Source organism: the organism of the source record quoted next, unplaced genomic scaffold, assembly GCF_019419815.1.
Source record: "Pyrus x bretschneideri cultivar Hongxiangsu unplaced genomic scaffold, Pyrus_bretschneideri_v1 Contig157, whole genome shotgun sequence".
Classification (NCBI taxonomy): domain Eukaryota; kingdom Viridiplantae; phylum Streptophyta; class Magnoliopsida; order Rosales; family Rosaceae; genus Pyrus; species Pyrus x bretschneideri.
The window spans coordinates 74,901-89,413 of record NW_025999454.1 but is presented as its reverse complement, the minus strand read 5'-3'; the positions used below and the strand labels follow the sequence as shown (position 1 = coordinate 89,413).

At 35.5% G+C, this 14,513-nt stretch overlaps 1 pseudogene; it reads right to left on the bottom strand.

Moving 5' to 3' along the window:
• Positions 1-3,891: 3,891 nt before the first annotated feature.
• On the bottom strand, positions 3,892-7,824 carry LOC125468065 (annotated as a pseudogene).
• Positions 7,825-14,513: the final 6,689 nt, after the last annotated feature.

Below are 14,513 nucleotides of genomic sequence, written 5' to 3'. Positions count from 1 at the left end.
GCTTTAGTTTTCTCTTATGGGTGTTTAACCTCATTTGCTTACCAAAAGACAAATACATGCTAAAATTTAAACAAGGCCAAACTTGATGCAAATATGTACACGAAGTGATGAGAAAAAGGGTATAAGAAATAGAGATGGTTAATGAATTGTAATATATAATCTTATATATAATTAAACTAAATAATTAGGCTTAGTGGCCAAGTATATATTGTGCACTACATTTGAAAATTAATGAAAATTACATGCAAATTTTTATTTTATTTTTTATTTTATTAAAAGCTACCTAGGCTTTAAGCCATGGTACTCTTTACGTGGCTTTGCAAATGGCAGTGAACTCGTTCCATATAAGTTCTTCTCTTATATTGAACCTGGCCATAAGCAAATTTATCGTTTCATTTAGTTATATCTTTTTGTGTCTATGGCATTATTGGACTCCATGAGCAAATTTGTTGTTTCATCTAGTTATATCTTTTATAATGTTAGTCACCCGAGTGTTGTAGAAACAGACGAATATGTTTCAAATTATTGGTGCTAAAATCAGACAGTCCATATATCATCCCAATATTTGTTCCAAATGTTTCTTTTGCTCAATGCCAAGAGAAGTGATGATTACATGCCTATCATTCAGTTAGAAGCTAGTACAACTCCGCCTGCAAGAAATCTAAAGATTGAGTTAGAAGCTATTGTTGAATTAGAGTAACAATAATATTTTCTTATAAAAAGTAATAATCCTGTTATGAAAAGTGTATAATTAAAATTTTAAAATGCTAATAATAGTTTTTATTATTTAAAAAAAGAAAAGAACGAAACCAAAGAATTTTCTTCAAAGTAGGAGTTCCCTAACTTTCCATGAGCTTTCGCTTCAACGTGTTTTATTAGTTGAACGATTCAAGAAGTCCAAGTGAAGTGGACTCTACCATTGACCCGCAAGAGGTGCTACCATCACTATCCCATCCAAGTTTCCCATCAAAATGACCTCTTACAGTATGCATGTCAACAAAAAAAAGATTAGGACTCTCTCCCCTCTTCTTTCCATCCCCTTCTATCCCCTCCTCTTATATTCTTTTATTTTGTCTTTTTCTTGCTATAAAAAATTAATATAAGATGTTGACGTGGCTTAATCGTGATCGTTCACATAGAAGGAGAGGGAGAGGAAGAGAAAAAAAGATGAAAGAAAATCCTACTTCAACAAAAAAGAAATACAAAATAAATCAGTTTTATTCAAATAAATAACTCAATTTCTAGTAGACTCGAATTTGATGGTTAGTTCAAGGCAAATAATAGAACCACTTGCCTAAGCGTATGCGGCACGGTCAGCACAAATCTTTTTTATAACTCAATTTCTAAGAAAATTTTCACATGGTGAGCCAAAATTTTTCATTATTAAACAAATACATGTAAAATTGGAATCTAATTTTGTTCTCATTGGCCATATAGTTCTTCAAGGTGCGAGTGAGAACCATCCTCTTGGTGAATTGGAGGCTTGCCGTGAGCTGTTAAACAAAGATTGGAATTGTGAACTTGGTCATATTTATGATGAGATGCATTTTGTGGTTGAGGAATTAGCTAACTTGAATTCTCTTGGTTCAGTTTATTTCGCTCAAGCTCCTGCCTCTTGTTATCTCTTGATGTCAGGTGTTGCTAAAATCTCTGTACCTTGTGATGTTTTGCTTTAGTTTCTCTTTGTTAGGTGTTAGCCCCATTTGTTTACCAAAAAAATACGTATTAAAATTTAAACGACGCCAAACTTGAAACAAATATGTCTGAGAAGCGATTAGAAAAAGAGTGTAAGAAAAAGAGATGGCTTATGAATTGTAAGATGAGAATTATTATTAGCACTCAAAAAACTCATTCTACACTCCTCACATATGTATTTTCTTTCTAATTATAGAAAATTTAGAGTTCAAAATAAGATTTTTAAAGTGCTAATAAGAATTACATTGTAAGATATAATCTTACATAATTAAACTAAGATAATTAGACTTAGTGGCTAAGTATATAGTACACTACATTAAAAAATTAATGAAAAATATATGTAAAATTTTCTTTTTTCACCAAAAGTTAATTTGTATATTGCATTAATTTGAATATTGGTACCAATGATAGGAAAGGGATCCTCTCTGGATCCCTTCCTTGTAATCCATTAAATTAAGGAATTCATGTCGTTGAAAATTGATTTAACAGCTCAAGTTATTATAACTTTTAAAGTAGACCCTTATTTGTAGTTGTTTGATCAAATTTCAATAGTACGAGTCTTCTGATTTGGTGGATTAGAAAGAAGAAATTCGAAAATGATTCATTTCCCACAAGGTAAGATCTTATACAAAACCTATGTGCTATTCTAAGTAAATAGAACCTATAATAAACCTAATTACATTTACATCCCATAATCACTTTATCCCAAAATTGATAATTTCAGAAGCTACAATCACTCTCAATCAGATCGGGTGATTTCTTTTCCTTCAACATTTAGCCCGTGGTAGCTTTTAACGTGGCTACAAACAGTACAAATGGTTGATACGTAATTCTGCCAAACTGGAAGTACCGAAGCTGGTTAAAACCTAAAATTATAGAGTGAAGGGCCTCCATAGATTGCTGATACTTGGAGCATGGGGTGGCGCGCCTCCGTACATGGCTGACACTTGGAACATGGAGTGAAGGTCCTCCATAGCTGGCTGTCCTGGAACTCAGGGTGTGAATGACCTCCATAGTTAGCTGACACCTAAAACATGGTGTGAAAGGTCTCCATAGTTGGCTACCAGAACGTACGGAGTGGGATTCTCTCTCTGCTCATTCATATTCTCTTCTTTCTTCTTTTCTCATACGCTTACTTTTTATCTTATTATTTTTATTAAAAAATTATAAAATATTAACGTGATTTAACGGTAATGTTCATGTACGAGGGAAGAAAATGAGAAAGAAATTCGAAAAGAAGATAATCCTCCTCCCTAGGTGGACAGCCTTAAATATTATTATCATTTATCATAACTGCCGTAAAAGAAAAAATAGGACAAAGGAACCTAGGTAGAGCCACCAGTACTGACAACTCAGGGTGGAAAGTAGCTAGGAAAATGGGTTTCACACAGACTTTTCGCACAGATCGTATGCATGTTATTAATATGGACATGAAAGCCACACAAAAAGAACTTGTGACAATGAGACTCTACTAGTCAGTCAACACCAACTCATGACAATCATGACTCTACTAGTCAGTCGCACAATTGCAAACAAAGTGATCGTGTTACATAAGGTAAATATTGTACAATTATTTGATTTTTTTGCCAAGAACACCATCATTCATGGGTGGTGGGGTCCCATATTGACTATCATGAGGTCTTTCTTGTAGTCAATATATTCATAAGTGTTTTCTTAATTTATTCTTTCATGAATTGTTGAAAATGAAAAAATGTTCACTAAAATTCAAGATCTAATAAATCTAATAATTCATAATGCATTCATAAATTAATGAGTTTTTGACTCCTGAATATCCAACCAATTAAATAATTATTTATAACATATTCTATTTTTCTTTAACAAATAAGACAATAATTGTTAGCGTTTTTCTAGAATTTTACGTAAACTTTTATGAAATAAATAGTCAATTATCTTCTACACTCATGTTGTGAAAGATGATGCACGCCATCGTGATGGATCGAGCGCCACTTCATCAAACAATCTTACAACCCTTCCTACCACTTGCTCAACGAGTTTGGAGGAAACAAAAACATCACTCCACATACTTTCTGCACCTCTCTTAACATCTTGTGAAGTCGTTTTCCTTTTTACTTTGTGAACGTGACACTATTTTGACAAATGATGTTAAAACATTATTGAATATTATTGTGCGTTGTTGTGGAGTTTGAAAACATTATTGAATATGTAGATGTCTCGAAAAATATATGTGCCAGAGTGGTATTTATATACATATATTACATCCATGTGTTAAGGAAGTGCTATTTACGTCATATATTACACGGAAAAAATTGGGAATGCTGGTATGCCATCCTAAAGGATTGTCTTTCAAAAGCTATGGCTCTATCCCAGAGATTGTTTTATGTTTACAACTATACAAAGTTAAAACAATCCAGTTTTGTTTCCACTAAAGACACCCAAATCTGTAACTCCGTTAATGACGTCTCCTTCGTTTTGTACGACAACGTTGAACTGAAAATCAAAAGAATAAGGAAATTAAAAACAGCATTTGATCACTTATGAATTGAATCACACTAAATTGCATATGAATTGAATTGAATGAAAATCTAAAGATGAAGGAAAATTTGTCATAATTTCGGTACACAAACTTTCACTATGCCGGATTTCATTTGTAGGCACCAAAACAAATTCATAAAATTAAGTTAGGTTTCTCATATTCTCTATTGGATCTTCACTATGCCAGATTTCTAAATTTTACTTTAGGCGGGATTAATATGCACATCTCTAGCAGTATATAGTTCCCCTAAATTGATTTTTACTCAACATTTCACAGTATTAATGTAAATATGAGAAAACATAACCATCCTTAATCACAAACAGAGCATAACTCCAGTGTCATGTATGTCACAATGCAGAATTCACTCAACTGAATGCGTTTCTAGTTGATTATATATCAAAACTAAATAAAACTATGAAGTATATGAAGATAAAATACATACCTGTCTAACAAAATCCCAGCATAAGGAGGCACATGGAAGTACTTAACGTGTGTTGCAACTGCCTAGCTGCTGAAACTCTTTCGGACCAAAGGACCCTGTAGACAACCGAAAAAACCCAGAAAACAATAACCACAGAAAATGATCAATTGGGAGCTACATTAAAAGACACTGAAAAGAGGAAGAGGATTAGAGATTCACGGTTCTTACCCACATTTGAGTCAGTTTCTATCCCATGCAAAAAAAAAAAAGGACACAACTACTTTAATTAAAAATTTTAATAAACAGCAACCAGAAGGCTCTATGAATTCTTGCCAATTAAAGATTATTACCTGGCCTTGGCGAAACAAGGCCTTAACATTAGCATCCCAATCACGCAATGCAAGGTCTGTGTCCCAACAATGCTCCTTCTAGGTCTCCTAATTTCAACCTGCAGGCCTGAACAGAAAACTCACCTATCAATCAAGTGGATAAAGGGAAATGTATTTCCTTTTAGTTGATGACATTAAAATCAATGTACCACAAAAGAATACAGAATACTCATGAACATATTCAAGTTAGCCTTCAGAGAAGTATTAAAGCAAGGCCTGATTACTATATTCATAGTCGTCTTTTTGGTTTCACTCATTTCAAGGATTCTTCATAGCAACTCAGAACCAACAGTAATTTTCATTTTGTCTAACAGGCTTAATTTAAGTATGATTAAGTTACTATCATACAATTTCGATGTCAATCACTGCCACTTATAAATGTACACTTTCTGCAATAACCATAGTTCAACTGAAATTGGTAAACGAAATTGGTTTACTTATCCAGACAATTACACTGCTTAACTGAAATTGGTTTACTTATCCAGACAGTACGTTTGCTTTCATTTCAAGAGGGTTTCCAAGAGAATTCATTTAACATCCAGTGCTTTCAAATTTGATAAATGAAAATTCTTACTGAGCTATTAGTAAATATCTTGGACTTTTGTCTTCTGCAAAGAGGAGGTCGTCTCTGTTTAATCACAAAGATAATGTCATAAGATGATCAAAGAAAGCAAGGGACACTCTGTAGTGCAAAGCAACTGGTTTACCTTCATCTATTTCTTCCAGCTCGCAGCATATATCCACATACCACAAAACCTTGCGATACTTTCTGAGGGCCATCTTGTAGTCTTGCTTCTGTATAAAGATTAAAAAACATACTATTGGCATTCGTGAATGAAATGTATGACATAATTACCATAGTTGTGATATTAAATGAAATAACTCATTACCTTGAACTGTTCATTTCCAATGGCCTTAATAGCGACCACAGTCGTGACCCACCAAGAAATGTTCTCTAGTTTTGTATCAAGATCAACAGGCCAATCAAGATAAACCTCACCATCTTTGAAGAAGTTACACACCCCATCATCTGCTCCCTCAAGAAGCTGCCCACAATCCACAATAACTTCTTGGATAGGCAAGTCTCCGCCCTTCGTGTTCACATTCTCAACTGAGCGAACCACACCCATGCCCTTGATCACCTTCCCAAACGCAATTCCCATCCAGATGAGAAGTCCAAGTGGTGGTAATGAAAAACTGAGAGCCATTGGTGTCAAGGCCTTTATTAGCCATAGACAACATTCCTTTTCTCTCATGCTTTATGTCAAAGTTTTCATCTTCCAACTTCAAGTGGTGGTAATGAAAAACTGAGAGCCATTGGTGTCAAGGCCTTTATTAGCCATAGACAACATTCCTTTTCTCTCATGCTTTATGTCAAAGTTTTCATCTTCCAACTTCAACCTGTAAATTGACTCTCCCCCACTGCCATTTCCAGCCGAAATGTCTCCACCTTGTATCATAAAGCCTTTGATAACGCAGTGGAAACAAACACACTGCAACCAAATGCAATGCAATTCTTATTGCAACTCCACCTCATTAACAAAATTACACATTCTTGCAAATGGACAAAGAAATTAACAAAAACCGGTCAATGTAACAATTAAAAAAACAAAAACCCACCAACGTAACAAAAAAAAAAAAAAAAAAAAAAAAAAACCACCAGTGAAACAATGAGAAAACAAAGACCCAGAAACAAAAATTGAATCTTTTGAGAGAGAGAGACCTAGTAGTGCAGAGGAGCATTGCAAATAATAAAAATAAAAATAGATACAACCTGGTTAGAAAGCTAGAATAACCATCTTTCTGGTATTTAATTTTTAAACCATTGAGCCATAGCTGATGCATGTGTAAAAGTATGAGTAGTTTAGTCAATTTTATGGAAAAATGTCTACAAAAAATAACTAATTTCAAAAAAAAAAAAAAAAAAAAAAAAAAGAAGGAAACGCAGACCAAAATAATTAAAGTTGGATAAACTCATTCATACCTCAATTTAATTTGCAGGTTAATTTTCTTGTTGAAACACCTTGACCTGCAAAATCAGATTACATTCATCAACAAAAAGCAATGAATGTAAGAATGATAAAGCCACAAATCTCAGTTACAATTACAATAAGACAATAAAGTAAAAATAAAAGAGCATACCGTGTTCACCCCTCGACGAAACACTCAGAGAGTGAGCAAGCACGCTTCCTATATTCATGAAACCTCGTACAAAGTTCCAGTTTTCAATCTAAGATATTCCAGCGGCGTGGTTGGCGGTGGTGGCCGTAGATCCATCTCTGGCACTGGTATTGGCAGGTGATGAGGAACAAAGTCATCAGAAACTCCCAAATTTATCCATTTCTTAATTGAAATCCAGAAAAAATAAATGCAAAATTTAAGCAATGTAGAGAAAACCCAGATCCCACCCCCAAACCAACGCAAAAATGAAAGAGGAAAAAAAAAGGGATATTCAAGGAATCCAACATACCGTAACCGGGGCGAGGACGCTTTCCGACGGCTATATTCATCGCCGACGGCGGCGGTTGCTAGCCGTCATTATACCTCCAGTACGCATCCGCCATGTTTGAGGCTTGTGACCGTCACTACTTGCTTGGTTTGTGGGCTCCATGGCGAGAGACATGGGAGCGCGCCGAGGAGAGGAAGATTATGGTTTCAGTAGAGGAGAAAGAGGAACTCAGAGGGAGGAGAGCGGAAACAGGAGTCAGTAGGGTTACCATCTGCTCTCCTTTCCACGCAATTTTCATCTTCCTCGACTTTCCGCACAGCCGTCGTCCCCATGGAATGCAACCCATCTCATGGTCGGCCAACACGTGTATAGGAGGGCAACCATACTTACGGACAACATTACCCTCCTAACTCTTAAGAATTACCTTTCCAACCGAGCCCTGGTTTTTATTGTAAATAGCGCGAAATCGAGTGGCAAAGGTTGACTACAGCTCCCTTCTCAATTTTAGAAAAGAACTGTTGGTACTCCAAAAATCTCATTCTTCATTTCTCATAAGTGTATTTTTTTTTTCTAAATATAGAAAGTTTGGAGTGTAGAATGAGAAATTTGGAGTGCCAATAACAATTCTCTTTTAGAATAAAGAAAGATGTCGAGTTTGTTATAGCTCAACCAAAAACGTTATTTTGTAATCAAACCAAGTATTAAAAAGGAAAAATATAGGTTTGTTTAGTGTTATATAAATGCAATTTGTGCTGCAAAAGAAAGGTGAATGCAAATTTGTGACGAAAGCAATTATTTGTGTGATTATTTCTAGTGCTGAACAAATAACCAGTTTTTGGTATCTTTATTGGCCTTGAACTGTCCTAGTTTGAAATGACTTTAGATTCATTTGGAAGTATTTTTAAATGACTGGAAGCATTCTTGGTCTCTCTACACTTCCAGAGTCGGACTCTCCCCTCAACTCTCAGACTTATTTCTCGATCGTGCTTCCAGGCTAGCTTGGTTCGTTCTTCTTCACCATCGTCGTCGTGAGATCGTGGCTTGTGCAGTTGTGCTGCTCGTGGTCGACTTCAACTCGATAGCTCCATCCTTCAGCTCCTCTCAACTGTATTGGATATCTTCCTCCCTCCCACCACCTGACCGTCCTGTGTCTTCCTGACCGGTCTATCTATGTTCCAAATCTTCAAAAAAGGTATTTAATTTTAGGGATTTAGAATTGAAATAAATTAGGGTTTTCTAGATTTAGGGATTTTGGGTAATGGAGCAGTAAATAAATTTTGAGGGAATTGCTCCTCGATCTGACATCTCAGTCTGTAAGACCTGGGTGGGAATTGCTTCTCTGCTTGTGTGTGTCTATTTTCATTGATGTTTCACTTGCACTTTTCGTTTGTGTTATGCGTGTTTGTGAAATACTTTCTGGGTTTTGTGCATGGTGTTTGCAGCAATTACCAGTTTTATTTTCTATTCTTGTTTGTTCATTTAATTATCGTTTATTTCTCTGTTCAATTTTGATTTGCAGCACACTCTTGAAGTCTATGATACAGAAACCCAAACAAGGAGGTTTCTTCCCTTTTTCTTTCTTTCCTTTACCCAGCAACTTTAAAATACAATACTAATACAACAATAAAAAAAAAAAAAAAACAATTGAGAAAGGAGAGAAAATTGAACATAAGATTTCTATTTCCATGCTAATCTCCTCCTGTTAATGTGACTTCTTCAAAATTTGACTTGAGATCGACTGGCAAGAAAGGAATAGGTGATTCATTTCATCCATTTTGCATAGCAGTAGTCACAGTCCTCTAGTTTCTGCAATCTGACAAAAATGTTATTTAAAAAAAAAACCAAATTGGACCCGTGGACCAGTAGGAACCGGCCTGTTTGAAAAGGGACAGGTTAGGTCAGGTTTCTATTTTTTTTTTAATTACCTGACCCGGCCCGTGTCCATCCCTAATGAAGTTATAAATAAAAGGCAAAATTCGATAAAAGCGCTCCAATTCTACATCTTATTAATTAAACATTTGTGGGTTCAACTTTTTATTAAAACGCTGTGTATTTTGATTAAGGTGCTTCCATCTTTATCCATGTCATTTTTTAATTTCCAACTCATCATTTTTAAAAAAAAAATTTAAAGAAAACAAAAAAAATGGAAATAAGAGTTATTTATATTGAAACTGATCAGATCTAAAATCTCTAAATTCGTGGAAAGAAAATAAGTTTGAAAATTTTGATTGAGTCATTATCCCATTAATTAATTGTTAATAATTTGATATAATTAATTTTCAGTACAAAGTTTTAATATGAAAAATTCTCTCTTTTTTAAGGGTCAAAACGTACCACTAGATTGTACGTACCAAAGTTAGGTTAACACATTGTACCAATACCATGGTACATACTAAAACAAGAATCACATAACGTACCAAAATTAGTAATATGTAATGTACCAAAATATTAATACGTACCAAAACTAAGATTATATAATGTACCAATTATGTACCAAGTTATTGGTACGTTATGTTGAATACATATGTGCATTCATGTATCATGTCCATAATTGGTACGTCATGTTTAATAGGATGTTAGTTGTATTTTTAGAATTTTAATGATATTTTTTATTTGAGTAATGAAAAGTGTTGTTTGAAATGAATTATGGGATAATATATCTCCTAGATTTTAGGATTTAGATGATACTAATTTGTCATATGATTGGTAAACCAAATATATGTAATTCTTGTTATTAAAAATTAGATAAGAATGTTTGATCAAAAGTCCAACAGCTATGGATGTTAAATATAAGAATTTCAAAATTGAGACGCCTATATAAAAACACCCCAAAATAAAATGAAGGAATATGCGTGGTCCAAGGCAACTGCAGATTTTTTTGGATAGATCTCTTGCGAATAAGAGCAATCATGTAACCGGTTGTGTTGCAGCTCTACTTGTATCCCTGTGTCAACATTTCAATGTTTCAGTTACTTTGATTGGTTGACTTATTTGTATTTTGTTTTTGCAAATATCGGTTGTGTGAGAAGACCCACATTCACCCAATTCATGGAGGGGAAAACATGGCTCAAGGTTTGATAGGAGCATATTCATGCGACTTAAATGGCTTGTTCTCGTACATTTACGTTATGTTTCTTTACTTATTTAGTCCTTTATGCTTCTTTTGTGTGTTTTCAGGATCATAAGACGTGTTAGACGAAAGGATGCATTGTGGAGTGTTTTGGGGCCTTTTGGAGAACTATTGGGCTAAGGATGGATAGCTTATGCTTGGAGCCCAAGTGTTGGATGAAATTGAAGGCCTTGTATGCACTTGAGGACACAAAACAATGGCCATAACCCAATTACATTCAACTTGCCGTGGGCTTAACACAAACACCATTCCTTGCCATGCAAGGGGGAGCAATTTGGGTCCATATCATGCACTTAAACCCTAGCCCAATTACACACCATTGCAGCCAAATCCATTCTTTGCCATGCACATTCACCACCAATTCAACCACATGCACTTATTCCTCCATCATTGCACAACATTGCAGCCACATGCACCAAAAACTACACTATGTCGTGCCTTCCACATCAATTCCAGCTTGTCTTCGTCATTGCAGCCACTTTGCCCTTTTATTTATGCATTAAACCTATTTCCTTTCCCTAAATTGAAGCCACAATCCACGCCTTTCCAACCTAGCTGCACCCTACATACATTAATTAGTCATTCTTTTCATATTGCACTCACATGCATTTATCATAATTCACAACACAAAACAGCCACACAAACACACTCCTTTGTCGTGAGTTTCCCTTGCCATTTTTCAGCCATCACACTTCATCATTGCAGCCACCATTCACCCTAGTTGTCAATCACATACTTTCCCATTATATAATTCATCCACATGCATCTTTAACCAACAAACAAATCAGCCACATACACACAAACACACCCTTGCCGTGCATTCCCATCACAATTCCAGCTTTCCAACCTAGCCACATCCACATGCATTCACTCATAATCATTCACTAACATTGCAGCCACATTTCCACCCACTTCCTAGCTGTCATGTTCCCTCTTATTTACCTATAAATAAGCATCCATTGCAGCCACAATTCATTCATTCCATCAACCACAATTCACTCTCCACCTTCACAACACAAAACACATTCTCCCTTCCCTTTGCCGTGGCCTTCCTTTCATTTCCATCAGTCCCCATCCCCTTAAAACACTACCCAATCCATTCAACACACCAACAACATCCCTTAGAGCTTATGCTACAACGAAGAGGAGGAGAAGAGTGCCTAAGCGTTCATACAATTCAAGTTTGAGTTGTTGGAATTTTTAGGTGTTGCTTTTCCTCGATTCCAATGTTTAATTTCAATTCTCTTTGTCTTGTACGTATGAGGAACTAAACCCCCCTTGGCTAGGGGGGGATTCGAAATACATGTTTATGCTTGCAATATGATTTGATTACTTCTAATTGCGTTTCATAAGTTGTGAATTCAATTTGTTTAACTATTTGATTGATAAGTTATTTATGTATGTTTATTGGGAGTGCACGCTTAATTTTCATGCATGAATATGACGCTAGAATATAAGTGAGTTTCACGTAATAGTTATGAACTTATATTCACAAGTAGTGGAGGTTGCTTATAAACACTCGCGTTAAACAAATTCTTGGCATAAGTTTCATGCAATCATAGTAACGAATGCCTCGTCAACACTTATAGTTTTCATGATGCTTAATGATTCTTGCTTGTATCTCTATTATGCAATTCATGTAGGGAACTTGTGAGGAATGCTTTGGGTTGTCGTATGCAATCATCCAATTCATTAACTTAAGGAAAACTTGACGGTTAATTTAAGCGGACCTAATTAACCCGGGGTGTTGAGAATTCATGGTTCATTGAAAAGCAATTAGAAATCGTTTTGTATGCAAGTATAACATGTGTGGAGATGAACCCCTTAGCTAGCTTTCCATCCATTCATTTCCGTCAAATTCGTATTTACAATTTGTTTTCTTTGCAATCTATCCATTTTAGTTTAATCTCGTCCAAACCTAAATCCCCCCCCCCATATTTTGTTTAAGTCTTAGTCTTAATCTTTCTTATTTTTAGTTTTGCATTCTTCGCATCAAATAGTGTTTTAAACTTGTTTTTACGTTTTTGAAGTCAAATCCAAGTGATTAATAATCCCTCCTAATCCCCAGTCCAGAACGATCCCTACTTACGTACTTACTACAATTGACAAAAAGAGGGTTTAATTTATGCGCGTATAACTTTCGCATCAAGGTTCGTTTGATGGAATTTGACAGCATTGAAGGAAAAATTTTGTCCTAGCTAAGAACATGTAAGAACATTTGAATACATATGCAAACTAATAACTCTTTAAAGTAGGCATGCATTAAAAAACAATTCATAAAACCGATGACTTTCAAAGCCTAGTATATGGTGAACCATAAGACTCTTTAACAAAATTAAAGAGAATAAGAATTTAGAGATTCTTTACCCTTGAAGCTCATCCTTGATTGCACAAGGGATTCACCCAAGTGGAGGGCCTTCAAGTCACCTCCTTGCTCCTTGAATCTTCCTTGTGATTTCCTCCCTTTTAGTGCTCCTTTTCTTCTTTGAGGATTTGAGGATTTGTTCTCCAAAACACCAAAAGTTTGGTGTCTCTAAGTCTCCACACCAAAGATATTGTGTGAAGATGAAATGGATGACTTAGGTAAGAAAGATTGCTAGATGTTCCTCACCTAAGGTAATGAGAGAATAGGTTTCACCCAAATTCAATTAGAAAACCCCTTAGGGTGAAATGGCTATAAAGATGTATTTATATCACCTCACAATGGAGTGGCAAACTTGCAATTAAGCCAAGTTCACTACCCTTAAGGTTATGGCCGGCCATTTAATTTATTTGGGCTTAATTGCCCATTTTGTTTTAGTTGTCATACAACTTAAACATAATGGGCCTTGTGGGCCAAAACGTTTTTGTGCCCCGAAGCCCAAAACTAACTTAAACGCCCAATACGAACGTTTCGTATAATTAATTAACTATTTAATTAATCTTGACCATTCTTCAATTAAACCATTTAATCGCTTATCCATTTCATATAATTTCTTCACTTATATCTTTACTCGGTGTACGATCCATTAGGTTCCAATTAGCGAGGTAGTGGGCGATGTTACTCTTAACGATCGATTGTGAATTGAAACCACATTTCAATTCTCCCTTAAATTAGTGTTTGCTAATCTTTAGGGCTTCCACAAACCGTGGGTGACGCCTAGCAGCATGTCATGGTTACCCAAGCTAAGTAGAAGTGGTTGGAGAACCTATCCAGTTACAACTACAATGCAATACGGTCCTTCTCTAATACAATACTCTTAATCACATTGTTTAAGTGATAGTTTGTTTCATGTCTACTATCCAATGTGATACTTCTCTATATGATTCAATTGAATAAGATTTGGAACATCTTCCTTAGTCATATTCATATGCTTTGGCCAAAGACTCTCGAATCATATCTTAGAGTATTCTCCTTCCATCATGGAAGGTTAGAGATCCCTTGTTGTACATTCATATGCCTACATAACTAGATAGCTTGACCCCAACAATGCCGTGGACACTCCAATGGAATGCCGTTGACATAATCAAAGATCAAGGACCTAACCATTAGACATCAATGATGCCTCAGGTCAAAGGACTACTTTGCATATTGCAACTATTGAGTTCTCACATGACATGTATGTTTGAACTCTTGTTTGATCGTGGTTCAGTGTACTCGATTACTCTTTCGAGCACCTATGTGTTTGCCTTAGTGTCCAACACCAAATGACTTGAGACTAGTTCATACTCACGCTTGAGTCGACATAACACATACTAACCTTAGCGGATTGTCAATGCCCAATTGGCAATCCTATGGCTAGGAACGTTTTAGGAATGAACATAAGAGAAAGGTCTCGTTAATTTAACTAACTTAAATCACTTGTCTCTTAGATCAAATACATTCCTTGGATTCCCTTATTGCTTAAACACAAGATACTATAAATAGTGATTAA